Source organism: Nicotiana attenuata, unplaced genomic scaffold (genome assembly GCF_001879085.1).
Source record: "Nicotiana attenuata strain UT unplaced genomic scaffold, NIATTr2, whole genome shotgun sequence".
Lineage (NCBI taxonomy): Eukaryota > Viridiplantae > Streptophyta > Magnoliopsida > Solanales > Solanaceae > Nicotiana > Nicotiana attenuata.
This window is the reverse complement of record NW_017672041.1, coordinates 169460-184758: the sequence shown is the minus strand read 5'-3', so window position 1 is coordinate 184758 and position 15299 is coordinate 169460. Positions and strand designations below refer to the sequence as shown.

The 15299-nt window shown below is 35.6% G+C and overlaps 2 long non-coding RNA genes across 5 annotated transcripts; one reads left to right on the top strand and one right to left on the bottom strand.

The window, feature by feature from the left end:
- Positions 1-7038: 7038 nt before the first annotated feature.
- LOC109211489 lies at positions 7039-9047 on the bottom strand. The gene is made up of 2 exons (XR_002065731.1): positions 8905-9047; positions 7039-8628 (listed from the first exon to the last, which is right to left on the bottom strand). It is a non-coding gene; the product is annotated as an uncharacterized LOC109211489 (long non-coding RNA).
- A 224-nt stretch (positions 9048-9271) lies between these two features.
- LOC109211488 lies at positions 9272-14122 on the top strand. Of its 4 annotated transcripts, none has more exons than XR_002065730.1 (3): positions 9272-9382; positions 9591-10047; positions 13689-14122. It is a non-coding gene; the product is annotated as an uncharacterized LOC109211488 (long non-coding RNA). The 4 variants fall into 4 exon arrangements; XR_002065728.1 differs by lacking the exon at positions 13689-14122 and adding an exon at positions 12495-12688; XR_002065729.1 differs by lacking the exon at positions 13689-14122 and having other exon boundaries at positions 9591-9682; positions 9779-10577.
- The last annotated feature ends 1177 nt before the right edge of the window (positions 14123-15299 follow it).

Here is a 15299-nt window from a genome sequence, read left to right as displayed (position 1 = left end):
TGTGCCCAGCCACCAAACTGGGGCAGAAAATCTTCTTTGTTTGTCTATTTTGTTGAAATCAGGCGCCCACCTGGAGAACAAGGGAATACATTTCAAGTGTCAGCAATCAGGCGCCCACCTGGAGAACAAGGGAATACATTTCAATTTCAGCAATCAGGCACCCACCTGTAGAACAAGGGAATACATTTCAATTTCAGCAATCAGGCGCCCACCTGGAGAACAAGGGAATACATTTCAAGTTCAGCAATCAGGCGCCCACCTGGAGAACAAGGGAATACATTTCAAATTCAGCAATCAGGCGCCCACCTGGAGAACAAGGGAATACATTTCAAATTTCAGCAATCAGGCGCACACCTGGAGAACAAGGGAATACATTTCAAATTTCAGCAATCAGGCGCACACCTGAAGAACAAGGGAATACATTTTAAGTTCAGCAGTCAGGCGCCCACCTGGAGAACAAGGGAAGTACAATTCAAATTTTAGCTTTCAAATTTTTAGTAATATTTGGTAACATGATGCTCTCAGCCACCAAATTAGGGCAGAAAATTTTCTTTGTTTTGTTGCAGTCAGGAGCCCACCTGGAGAACAAGGGAATACTTTTCAAGTTCAGCAATTAGGAGCCCACCTGGAGAACAAGGGAATACTTTGCAAGCTTCAGCAATCAGGCGCCCACCTGGAGAACAAGGGAATACTTTTCAAATTCAGCAGTCAGGCGCCCACCTGGAGAACAAGGGAATACATTTCAAGTTTCAGAAGTCAGGAGCCCACCTGGAGAACAGAGGCATACATTTAAAGCTTCAGCAGTCAGGAGCCCGCCTGGAGAACATGGCACACATTTCAAGTTTCAGCAGTCAGGAGCCCGCCTGGAGAACAGAGGCATATATTTCAAGTTTTAGCAGTCAGGAGCACGCCTGGAGAACAGAGGAATACATTTCAAGTCAGCATTCAGGAGTCCACCTGAAGAACAGAGGAATACATTCAAGCTCAGTAGTCAAGCATCACTTGAAGAAAGGGAAAACACTTCAGAATGCAATTCAAGTCAGCAACAAAGGAGGCTGGCGGAAAGAATGCGAGTAAACAGTCCGAGATGATCAACGGAAGTTAGTCACAATCCAAAATAATAAAAGAAGAGGAGAAATAAAAGAAGGCAAAAGTGAATCCAGATGCAGAAGTAGAGAAAGATGTGAATTGCTTAAGACATGATTGGAGTCACAAGCATGGTGTGGTGTCCGGGTTTGGTCCGAAAAGCTGAGGAAGAATGAATTAGCACCTGCAACTAGCAAGCATCAAGGTTCAAATCCAAAGTCTGCATGAAGAACCATTCAAGACTCAAGATCAACCTTCAGAAGACTTATAGATAGGAATCTTGTAACTTGTAGTTGACAGGCTTAGCTAGTCTTTTTCATGTTTCGAGTTTTAATAACAGGACAGCGGACCGGAACCTCGGCGGAACGGCACCTCGACTGGCTCTCCACCTTGGCATACTCCATCATCGCACTCGCTTCTGAACTACACTAACCTGATTCCTTTATAGCCAAGGATATGTAGGCAACCTCGGAAGCAAGGTTCGGTCAAATCTTTCAAATGCTTCCCACAGAGTATTCAAACGGGCAAAAATCGCTCGTATCCGCTCACTTTATCTTTGTACGAAAACTCTTCGTGTTTCCGAGCAAAGAGGGGCAGCTGTGAGCACGTAATTTTTGCCCTATATGAATTACTCCCATAAAATATCAGAAAATAATTTTTCCCAATTTTTGCAATTTGATAGGATTTTTGTTAATTATTTGCATTTTTGTGCATATTTAATTTCCATTAAAAATCAAAAATACAAAAAATATCATGCATTGCATTTAGAGTTTGTGTTCACATTTTAGGATTAGATAATTAATTAATTGCTTTATTAAACAAAAAGAAAATTACAAAAATGGCTCATTTTTACATTCTTAGCTTTTAATTTTGGATTATTAAGTTTTCTCTTTAAATTTAGGATCAATTAATTCTTGAAAATATTATAGTTAGATAATTAGCTTAATTTTACAATTGGAATTAATTTAGGAATTTAATTTAGGTTTTTAATTAACTAAAGAAAGAAAAGAAAACAAAAAGGGAAGCTTGGTCTTAAATTCGAAATTGGGCCATGTGATGAGTGAGCCCAAATCTTTCAAAACCCATTCTTCACTTAAACTAGCCCATCTCCTTACCCAGCCCAAACCGGGGCGACCCGACCCAACACCCAAGACCCGGATCCTTATTCTTCTTAAAGACCTAGACTATACAAATTAAACCCTAGACTCTAATAGAGAGGAGAGCGCCGCAATACACAGTAGACGACCCACCTCCTTGATTTCATCTTCTCCAGGAGACCCATCCCCTTCTATCTCCTTGAACAGACAAAAATGAACGCCTACAATGGCTGAAGAGAACACAAAATAACGCTCAGAAATCTGAAAGACGAATCAGCCGATACACAAGACCCCCACTGAAAATATCATCTTCTTCTCAGCCATTTTCATGGCTTCTCAAGCAATAAAACAATGACGATCTCTGACCAGAACCAGGCGATTCCAACAGCCAACGCACCCCATCTCTGAAAGCACCTCTAAAATTCCAACGAACCCACCTTAGCGACAACCAGTTTCAGCTACTAAACACGTCGGAAGACGACCCCTAACACAACAGAACGCTACTGCCTCTGTTTTTTTTCTTTCCCATTCACGACAGCCCCCAGAACCAGGCCGCTATTCTGCTCTCAAAAATCACGCGCACACACGCAAACAGTTTTACGTCGAGGTTGATTTGAGGTCGCCGCTATCCGTTCGAGGCTCAGTTCCCTGTTCGAGGTTGCGATTCCGATCCAGATGCCTAGCCTATAGCTCACTTGAATGCTTTGCTGTCCTAGAGCTTTATTTTCATTGTATTTGCTCCAGAATTTCAATAATATAAGGTCAGTCCTTCCGTTTGGTTTTTTCTGTCTGCTGCTTTCGTTCTCATGACTAGTTTGTTAATTTGTAAATGTTTGTAACTTGGAATGATATCTTGTTGCATACTAATTGTTTGAGCTATATGCAAGCATTTCCGATCTATTTTATTATATGGGATTGAGATTGTCTTTAACTAATTTTGTGATTTTAAGGGCTGGGCTGAGTTTTGCTTTTTGAACAATGTTAGTTCTATGTTCTAGCTGTTTGATGTAGAAGTGGTCGATAGGGATAAAATATTTGAATCTCGCTGAATGTCGCATTAATCTGCCTCGTCTCGTTCAGTGCTTAGATCTGTTGTTTGTGTTTGCTAGCTTTTTGTTAATTCTTATATATATCGTAAGTCGGCGTGTATTCCGAATCATTCACGAGTAGTTGATTAGTATCCATGTTCTAAAGTTCATTTTCGGGTGTTCCAACTACTTTCTCTTGGGCGTTTCTCATCATGTTTGCCTCTTTTCGCTCACGATGATTGCACGCAGAAATTGATTTTGTGTCATCCTTTTGAACATGTCGATTGTTTTGTAAATAGTGACTGTAGTTTTTTAGTCTTCGACATTGATTGTAATTCCCCCAATTGGAAAAGTGTTCATTTTTTATAAAGTTATGGGATCTCTCTGTTGCTTGGATTTGTGAATTGTTTCTCCACAAAGTGATTTTGGTCATAAGTTTAGTAAATCATAAGATGAGATAGGTGCATTGAATTGGCACAATTTAAAAGCAGGTAGTGAATAAGCATGAATCTCACAATTTGCTTAGGCTCGTAATAAGATTATCACGGCAACGGGTACGGTTCCCGTGACGTAGTTGTGGTATTAAATTTCGAATTAGCTTTAAATATGAATATCTTTAATTCGTTTAGTTGAGTAGATTCGAAGTGCGCCGTGCCAGACAAAAATGACAATTGCATGGCCCTCGTTTAATTAATCTTTTAAATTCTTAGAATTCGAGGCGTGCCATTTAGCAAATTTCCATGGCCCTCGCAAAGTTAAAAACGCGTAGTTGCTTAGGCGCGTTGTTTTAATAATTCACCTTCCTAAACTCGAGTGCACATTTATGTGACCCAAATCCAAATCTCAACGAAGTCGAAATGTGTCAAAAATCGCGGGTGCATTTATGTGATGCGGTTCGAGACATGTTTTCACGACGTTGCAATTCTCTTAAAATAATAATAATAAAAGCGGTTCAAAGTTAAAAGCACATAGATTAAAATATGTACTAAAATCAAAACAAATAAGCCAAATATGACAGATGAGCGACCGTGCTAGAACCACGGAACCCGGGAATGCCTAACAGCTTCTCCCGGGTTAACAGAATTCCTTACTCGGATTTCTGGATCGCGGACTGTTAAACAGAGTCATGATTTCCTCGATTCGGGATTCTAAACTGGTGACTTGGGACACTATAAATCTCCCAAGTGGCGACTCTGAATCTTTAATAAACAAATCCCGTTTCGATTGTCCTTTAATTGGAAAAACTCCTTTACACCTCTGCGGGTGTAGTAGGTGTGACACCTAAAACTATCGTTAGTGATAGGGATGCTAAATTTTTAAGTCACTTTTGGAGAGTTCTTTGGGCGAAGTTGGGAACTAAATTGCTATTTTCTACATCTTGTCACCCACAAACTGATGGGCAAACTGAAGTAGTTAATAGGACCTTAGAGAATATGTTGAGAGCTGTTTTAAAAGGAAAATTAACTTCTTGGGAAGAACATTTGCCCAAGGTAGAGTTTGCCTATAATAGAACTATCCACTCTTCTACTGGTAAGTCTCCTTTTGAAGTTGTTTATGGATTCAATCCCCTCACTCCCCTTGATTTGTTACCTTTGCCTACTAATGACATTGTTAATCTTGATGGTAGGAATAAGGCTGAAATGATGAAGAAGGTTCATGAACATACAAGGCTTGCAATTGAACGGAAGAATGAACAAACTGCCTTAAGAAGAAATAAGGGGCGAAAATCTGTCATTTTTAAGCTGGGAGATTTAGTTTGGGTGCATTTTAGGAAGGAAAGATTTCCTTCCAAACGAAGACCCAAATTAGATCCAAGAGGAGATGGGCCATTTGAAGTCCTTGAAAGGATTGGAGACAATGCTTACAAACTTGACCTTCCTAGTGAATATCAAGTTAGTGCTACCTTCAATGTTTCTGATCTTTCCTTGTTTGATGCAGGCTCGAATTCGAGGGCGAATTCTCTTCAAGAAGAGGGGAATGATAGCATTCATGGCAGCTCAACATCATTGAAGGAGAAGGATGAAGCTCTGGAAGCTCCAAGAAGGCCCATGACAAGGTCTCAAACAAAGAAATTTCAAGACAAGCTTAATAGGCTTCAATTGGCAATTAAAAAGTGTCTTATAATAGAAGAAAAGCTCCAGCACAAGGAGGATCTTTGGGCCAAGTCTTACAACTATTTTAAGGCCAAAATTAAAGTCCAAGAGGAGATGGAATGAGGCCCAAATATGCCCCAAAAGAGAGGAATTTTCAGCAGCCCAAATAAGCCCAAAAATAGTTTCTAGAATATATATTTAATAGTTGTTTTAATCTATGTTGACTTGCATTGGTCTATGTGTATGTTGACTACATTGGTCTTAGTGTGGGTAGTCTTCTATGCTTCTAGGGAATATAATTCTCATTTATTCAAGTCTTGACTAGCTCCTTCTTTACTACTATATAAAGGGGTGCTTGTCTTCCATTGTAGAACATTATCGAAGATTAATATTATTATTGTGAGTTCTTTTGAACCTTTGTGAACTTTACTTTGAAGATTTATCTTGCAACCCTAACTAGTTCATAGCTTAAGGTAGTAAGATAATTTTCTTTCTTGTGATATCTTTGGTTTCTTTTGATATTCTTCGAAGGCAACTAGTTTCTTTTACTAGTTGTTGTCGTAAGTTATTCAAACTAGAAGTCAAGATCCGAATCTAGTTCTTAATTAGCTTATCTCTAGTGAAGGCAATTGGTTTCATAACCAACTTTTTGTCATTTAGGATCTTGTCAAAATCTAGATTAACATAATCTCAGGGTTCTTGAACCTTTCCTTGAATTTCGACATATCTAGTTTATTTTTCTTGCTTTTCTTAATCCGCTTGCATTTCTTTACTACTTCCATATTTCATCAACTTATTTTCTTTAAGTTCTTGGATCTCCCAAACTTTTCTTTAAGTTCTTGGATCTCCCAAACTTTGTGTTATCAACAATGTTCTCCTGTCTTAGATTTGCAAATACATATGGCCTTTTGCAGTCAAAAGTTTCCCTTTAGAAGTATCCATTTAAAAAGGAGGCATGGTCGGCCACACAATGAAGAATATTCTAAATTTCTGAGTGTCACAATTGATGCATGTCACAATAAGTCCCACTTGGCGCCCTGACGCTAATAAAATGAGCAATTGATGAGAAAATCCAGAAGCTCTAAACTGGTTAGACTGGTGTTCATGGAAGATTTTTACATCGGATGGTAACTCCCAGAGAGCTAAAGTTATAGTCAAAAGTAAAAATCATATAGTTGTACATTAATAGTATACTATGATTTTTTTGTCTACAATTGGAGATGGCACATTAACAGTGGAAAAAATTATTTCACTTGACAGAAAATATTTTTACTTAATCCAGTAACCTGAAAATATGTGTTTATTCTGCGAAAAAATAAAGATCGGTATCGAAGAGTTCCAACTGGCTGATTTCATCCTATATTGCACGTCCCTATCCTCAATAATATAGATTTTGGTCTATAAATAAACAAATACAAAATCCTTTTTGATCTAGGCTTTGACGAATATGTAGATAAAATGTAACTTATTTTTCTGAAATAATAGTGTAATGGAACAGACCCTAAAAAAATCTTCTTCATAAGTATATAAACATCTAAGTGGCATCCTCTGATGAAGACAGAAGCAAGAAATAAAAATACTTCTACTGTGATGCAGACATATCGACATGCTTAATTGTTTATCAGATACTTCACTAATCGTATGACAGATATTAAGGACCATCTCTCGATTTGTCATCATATACCCTTAGCTGCAGCAATAGTTTTATAAGATGATAGAAAAAAAAAAAAAAAAAAAACAGGCTCTGCCTAACCTCATGACTTATAAAATGATAGAAGAAAAAAAAAAGAATCTGCCTAACCTCATGACTTATAAAATGATAGAAGAAAAAAAAGGCTCTGCCTAACCTCATGACTTATATGCTGAAAAACTGGAATAACAAATTACTGTAGTTAAACAAAGGAAACTATCAAAAGATTTGCAAATACGACACTGTGAACCTGAACAAACAAAAGGGATTTGCACACATAATGATCTATATTAAAACAGCTAAGCAGGAACCATTGTCTGCTTTGCTCTTTACATCCCCTTTTTCCTCTGATAACCAGATAACATGCAGACAAATGAGACAAATGAGAAAACCCAGAACAATGGTAAAAATTATTCTAAGCTACTCCACAAGCTCTACCTCATTCGTCAGCCAAGCCTTGATTTATCTCATCTCCACCAGCCACGACATTGGTTAGTGTAGAAGCCATAGCAGACATTTGTTATTACATGTCATTCCGTGAAAATAATAATGGTAACACATTAATTTCAACATCAATAATCACGTCTGCTTATTTTCACTTCCTGTTTCCCCTTGCATGCCGAGGGAATAGACTACTTCACAATCAATGAATATTGTCGTCTTGTGAAACACCTAGCAATTCTTAGCCTGATATTGATGTATCTTTTTGATATGACTCAAGCAATATAAATTAGCAACAAAAAAGCTAATAGGAAAAGGCTACCCAGCTTCAGCCGATAAATAAACCGGCTTATCGTAGAACAGATTCTGAATGGCCATATCTCATATAATCACCAGCTATATTAGCTAAGCTTCTCTTTATGCTATTACCACCCTATGCAGAAGTTCATTAATTGAACATGAATACAAACGAAGAGTTAAATATGATAGAATGGAAGAAATCTCTCAATAAAATAAAGTTGTAAAAGAAATTTGATGGAACCACATTCTCCCATTAACTTTTCAGCAATAGGAGGCAAGTTCTTGCTTTTTTGGCTTGTAAAATCAGTATGGAAGAAGCAAAACTAAAGCAAGTGAATCATCGACATGAAGATGAAGAACATATTAACAAATAGAAACAAAAAAAATCAGCATTGCCTGCAATAGATCACTTCAAATTAAAAAGAAGCAGAAATATTTTTCTTTGAGAAAGTATATTACTACATGCAATGCATAAGAAATCAAAAGATGTTCAAGTTTGTAGCATTCCATTTCCGAAGGAAAAACAAAAAAGCTTATGAGAGTGTGTCATATTGTTTATAATTTTTATAGTATTTTCAATATCAATATGCTCCTCAAAATTTCTCAGATATATATTATTTAAATTTATAAGAATAAAAAAGGGACAACGGTAGTGGACAAAACCACGTTAACACTACACTGGATGATTCGTGCACTCTTACTATTCCGCAATTTCAAAGAAAGAGAGTAGAACAACCTACTAAATATAACAATCATACCTTGCATCTTTAGTGTGTGGAAGACGGTAACAACCATAACGGTGACCCAATGCTTGTACAGTAGCCCCAGAATGATCAAAGTAAGATAAATTGACTTTCTTTTGGAAGATTCCTCAATCCCTCCTAGAGATTTTACTGTTGCAACCCAAATGGAAGGACAGAATACTCCATATAAGATGACTTGGACATATCATATCATCAAATAACATGGGTGCGAAGTCATTCATAATTATAGTCATTTTTAATACCTTAAATTTTCCATTGATAACAAAAACAAAATTCTTCAAAGCGACAATTATGTTTAAATCAGGCAATATTACTAATATGAACTAAGATTTGAGCTAAAATTTATATTCAAAAGAACTGCCAATAGCAATAAAGCCAGATCGTGAAAACCCAACCAACGCTCACCAGAGTTGTATTGAATCTTGGAGGTGCGCTCCACAAGCGCAGACCAATTTTCGGAAAGCAGCATGCAGCAACTCTTTTCCAGAGAGAAAAGTAACAAAAGATTAAAGATGTAAGTGAGAGGAAGGGAAAGAAAACAGAAATCATAGGGTAAGAACGAAGGAGGAGAATGGGAAATAAAAGAGATACATATAAGAGAAGTGCATGCCAGATGTCCTACGTAACAAACGGTAGACACGTTTCGGCCCAGAAAAGAAAAATGGTAATACACGTGTCCCTAGAGAAGGTAAATAGATTCATTCACCAATGACATAGTACTTGGTAATTGCAATTATACCCGTATCATATGTTCTTCTCTGAACACGTGTATTCCGCTTCTTATTTCTCCACTGCTATACTTCATTAGTAAAATCCAGAATCTCCCATTCATCTTCTACGTGCATTTCAGTTAGGGAACTATTCATGTTTTGATTGTTTGATGGTTTTTCTCCTTCTTCTTCTTTCATTATTTTTTCATTTTCCTCTTTGTTTTCTGTTACTTCTTTTCATTCCTCAAGGGTTTCATGTAGTTAAATTCTTTTACTCTATAGTTTAATTAAGGGTTTAAGATATTAACCTAAATTTTAAAATTGGGGATTTTTACAATTTAATCGATCTTCAAGCGTTTTTTTTTTTTTTTGAATTTCAAGGGAATAAATTGGCGAAGACTACAATAAAGCTGCTTGATAGTGCTTTGAGCGGCTCATATCGAGAGGTAAGGAGTTGAATTTTCACATCCTGGGTAAGCTATAAGAATTCCTTTGGCAACTTTTATCTTTCATTTATTGGGATTTTAATTTTTGCTATTTTTAATTCTCCCCTTTCTCACTGCTGTCAGATTGTTGTTGTTTCAACGGTGAGTGGTAATCAAATCTTCACTACTTCTTCATTTCTATAATCTTTTCTTCTGCATTCTCAGTATAAGACAACTGCGGCGCCGAGCTTGTTCTCTTGGCTATTGAAAATCTTAGTCCTATTTACTATATCTCGCCAGTTATCTTTGATTTTTGCAGGTTTAATGACTTTTGACGAGGAACAAATGTCGTTGGGGTATAAATGGCTAAGGTTATTCTCCCTAATTCCATTCCATTGCGTCATTGTGGGATGGTATGAATGAGTTGTTGTGACTTCTAAGCTTTTCCTCCCTTTTTTCGTGGCTATATTTCTTATATGTGCTTGTATTTTTGGGTGCATGTCGGTTCGCTTCTTCTGCTTGAACAATTATGCTTATGATTTTTTTCACAGTTTATAACTATAATGATCTGGCTATGGTATGAATATTCAATTAATAAGACAATTGATCGTTCCTTCCAACTTGGCATGCATATCCCTTCTACTTGATTTTCATAGAGCTAATGGTTGAGTTGACATTGGATGCCATTGGTGATTTCTTAAGTTCTTTGTCAGTTGGGAGATAGAAATTGAAACAAGTTTATGTCAAGAAGAGTTGTTTTGCAGTTTCTGAGTAGCGAAAGTAGTTGGTTTACTCTTGAACTTAAATGCAAATGCAGAAATTTCTTTGGTCTCAAATGTATCAGATGTACTAGATACCTTTGATCTTTGAATGAGTATTAATCATTTCAAGACTTGGTTGTATATTGAGTTAATATATAATATTTGTACATGATTTTATCGTTTATCTTCAAATTTGTTTCTCATAATTTATCATTTTAAAATAGAGAGGCTAGGTGGATAAGAATACTAGACAATCAAATGGTATTCTGAAGTGTTCAAAGATTATGCTACTAAGTTTTGTTTGAAGGAAGGTGAAGCTAAAAAAAAGGTAAATGATCTAATGGTGAAATGCTAGGAGTGGTACAGAACCAAATTTGCGTTTATAGGTTTATTCACTTAATTTTTATTTGAATGTGGGGATTTACCTTTTGCATCCAATATGTTTGGCCTAATTCCGGTTAGAGATGTTGTGTCTTCAACATCATTGATAGCAGGGTTTATAGATCAAAGATGTGGCAGTAAAGGATTTGTTTATTTGACATGCTGAAATATGTAGCATCGAGGAGTAAAATCCTTGGTTTGTATACTTCTTAATGTTTTTGCTAGGTTCAGGAGGTTATTATTTAATCAGATAGAATTTGTTTTGTATTTGAAAACTGATCGATAATTCCTCAGAACGGTTAGATGTAGCTAATTCATATATTGAGACTCATGAGAATAAAACTACTGGAGAACTAAGTATAAAAATATAATTACCGGAGAAAAATATATAATTATTGGAGAACTGAGTACAAAGTTTTAAGCTTTAGCAGCATAATAGTTGACCCAGAACAACATACCAAAATAAGGAGATTGAAAAAAAGGATAATCTACGCGGTATACCAATTGAAAATATCAGTTAACACCATATACAATTAAAATATTTTTTTTACTTTGTATACCTACTTTATAAAATTATTTTACCATGTATTCTAAAATATAATATTGAATATTCCAAATTAGAATATTGTGATATATTTAATTTGGATATTGTATTCCAAATTAGAATATTGTAGCATGTTTAGTTTGAATATTGTATTCCAAATAAAAAATTATTGTATATTTGCATTGGATATTGTATTCCAAATTAAAACGTTGTAGTATATTTTGTTTGGATGCTTTATTCCAAATTAGAATATTGTAGTATGTTTTGTTAGAATATATTTAATCTGGATATTGTATTCCAAATTAGAATACTGTAGCATGTTTACTTTGAATATTGTATTTCAAATTAAAAGTTATTGTATATTTACATTGGATACTGTATTTCAAATTTAAGCGTTGTAGTATATTTGGTTTGGATACTGTATTCTAAATTAGAATACTGTAGTATGTCTTGTTAGAATATTATGGTATGTTTTGTTTGGATATTGTATTCTTCGTTAGAATATTATGGTAAGATAGGTTTGGATTTTTCAAATTAGAATATTGTGGTATCTTTTATTCCAAATTAAAACATTATGGCCTGTTTAATTAGAATATTGTATTTCGAATTAGAATATATGGTAAGTTAGATTTGGATTGTATTCCAAATTAGAATATCGTGATATGTTTTAGAATATATGGAGGTATACCGTGTAATATTTTTGGGACATTTGATGTAGTTTCACCGAACGACACAATAGCCAAACATAGTAAAGAAAATAATCCAAAAGGATTTTTGTATAGAAAGAAGAATAGTTGTTAGGAAATGTAAGTCTTAGTAGTACTGTTATATAATGTACTAAAAATATTGGGAGAAAATGAGCATAAAATGTAATTGACTCCCTACGATATAGTGTTGGGATATAATGAGTGAAACTATTATATACATTAAAACTGGAATAACTTCTTTTTCCTAATAATTTTCCTTATGCATTGATGGTGTTATATTTCAGAATAACTTCCTAATACCTACTATGAAGTTAAAACTGTATGATTCATGTTAGTATTCCTTCATCCAATTTTTGTACTTCTTTTCAAAAAAGGAAATTAGGATTTTTTTTAATTTTTTTTTTGTAAATATGAACTAAATTTGATTTGGTGTTCCTTATGACTGATAAGATTTCTTTGATTGGTAGTACAATTTATGGCAGGAGCTATGGTGTCTACGAGGAATAAAAGATAAGCTAAGCTCTTGGAAAAATGACAACAAGAGATTAGAGTCATTATATTCTTTTATGGTTCCCTATATTTTCATCATCTTGCAATACTATTTCAAAGAAAAAGGTGTAATATATAAGAAGCTAATATAAGAAATTGTGTATGTACTTCATCGCACATTCTCTTTGATTTAGAAATTAGGGAAATTTTCATAAAGCATTATCTTTTAGTAGTAATTAGCCATTTATAGATACCATTTGCTATATTACAGATTATAGATATCTTATAATTAAATATTTTGCTATAAACCTTAAAAGGTATCTATAGAATATAATTTTTTTAAATAGTATTTATTTAAAATAAATAAGGTGTTAACCTTTGCTGTAGGAGGTAAAAATTCCTAGAAAATTAATGTATGTTAGCTTTAATTTGAAAAAAGATTCACTTAAAGTCCAGTAGATAAAAGGTCCTGGTCCAATTGATAAAAGGTCTTATATTGTTATCTCCATACAAATCTGGGCTAACCTATTTTTTTTATTGTTCTAGGGTAACGTATTTTTATCCTCAAAAGGACAAGAAGCAAAAGTAAGTTATAACACAACTAGATACAGAGACATAATATGACAATGATATCACTCTCTTAATTGTTAAGAAACCACTTAAAATAAAGTGCTACCTAAAAAAATAACTAGAACAAAGATGATACCTGTCATCTGGCGTCAATGCCATTAAGATCTAAATTAAAAGAACCTCGGAGAAGACTGATTAAAGAGAGGTCTGGCTACATCTTCCCACATTCATTGGCCATACCTTAAATGCGATTAGATGAATGTGATTTTGGTATTTCAATTGATTTAACATGTGCGATGTTGATAAAGAGGAGGAAACAGAAACTATATTTGGTGTCTTCTCCCAAAAAATATTAGTTTGTTACCGATATTAAATTTCAGTAGCAAAATTAGTGACAAAAGGTACGAAATTGTATCTTTTTGAAGTAGAGAAAGACTTTTTTTTTGCTAAAGAATGAAAAAGATATCAGAGTGTCCCTGATCGGAAATTGGAAGCACTTAGTGATTCTTTGCATTCAAGAACATTTAGATGGTTTTGCACTTTGTTACTTATATTGGCCAATGGTAACTACATGCTGAATTGTTTTTTTTGTTAAATCATAGGTGGTTTCATTTGGTCTGGCTCACAAAACTGATTTATGTGGACTAGGATGTCACTAGCTTTGTCTTATAATCTGGGAAGTAGGGCAGTGATTTATCCAGCAGCTGCTTAATTTGGTTGAGAAAGACGCAGAGGAAAGCAAACAAACAAGTCTAGCCAAGGTTCGTGGTTGATGAGTACATAAAGATATTTCGGACTGAAGTTTGAGGAAAAATGCAGTTTGAAAGATGATGTGAGAAGTGATACAGTTGCAACTGGTTAGAATCTAATTCAAGAGGAAATATGTGGTCTAAAAAGAAAACAATTCGTTCTATAAGTTCATATTATTTGCCTATTCTTTTATAATGTAAATTTAAGTTATTCATGAAGGTGGTGTCTTGCTACTGATATGAAGAGACTCAAGTTTGTAAGTAATTTATAATTATGCCAAAGCTTTCCGTCATGTTGGGTCGTGCTGTAGCACGGGCATCCCTGTCTAGTATGTGTGTATATATATATATATATGTGTTAAGGTAAAACATCTTGATACTTGGGTATATTTCTTTTCATAGTTAAGAGTATTGTCACGACCGCGGTTCGCCCTCCGTGAACCATCGTGACGGCACCTAGTCTCTACAACTAGATAAGCCCAAATTGCGGAAAAGAAACCAAAAACTTGCGGAAGTAAAACAATTTAAAACAGAAATAAGAAATAACCAGTGTATAAATGTGCCGCTCGGCAAACACCATATTTAACTCTCAAAACCAACACATAAATCCAAGACCCGGAAATCCATGAATCACAAGCTAAGAAGTGCTACACAGCTCTAACTCCAGAATGTCTAACAAGAACTGAAAATACATAAGGGCTAATACTAAACAGCAAGAATAGAAAGAGACTCCTCGGTCTGCGGACGCGGCAGATATACCTTGAAGTCTCTACAGAAATGCCTCGCCTCAAGGATGATAAGACTGAGCGAAAGTACCTGGATCTTCACATGAAAAACATGCGCAGAAGGGGCATGAGTACACCACAGCGATACTCAGTAAGTGCCAAGCCTAACCTCGGTCGGGTAGTGACGAGGAAGGTTAGGGCTCTACTGAGGTTAAGTAAGATATAAGGGTTAACATTGTGAAATAAACAATGTAAATAAGTAACACAAGATATAAAGGACAGCGACAACTATCACAGAGGTAAGTAAAACACAGTAAGAGAACACAACTCAGCTCCAAGATAACAATCGGGGACCTCCCAGGATACCGTCCTGTGGTCCCCAAATATAAATATCATATCCAGTGGATCTCCCGGGTGCAGTCCCGTAGTCCAACTCATAAATGTGCAGGGGGATCTCTCGGAATGAAATTCCGTAGTCCCAAAGTAAACATACAGGGGAGCTCCCGGGATACCGTCCCGTAGTTCCAAAGTAAAAGTGGGGGATCTCCCGGAATGCAATTCCGTAGTCCCAAAGTAAACATAAAGGGGAGCTCCCTGGATACCGTCCCGTAGTCCCAAAGTAAAAGTGCAGGGGGATCTCCCGAAATACCGTTCCGTAGTCCCAAAGTAAATACGTAGCAACAACAAGAATTCAATCCAATCAATTTCATATCAAAGTGAAGCAGGTAATCCTAGCCTA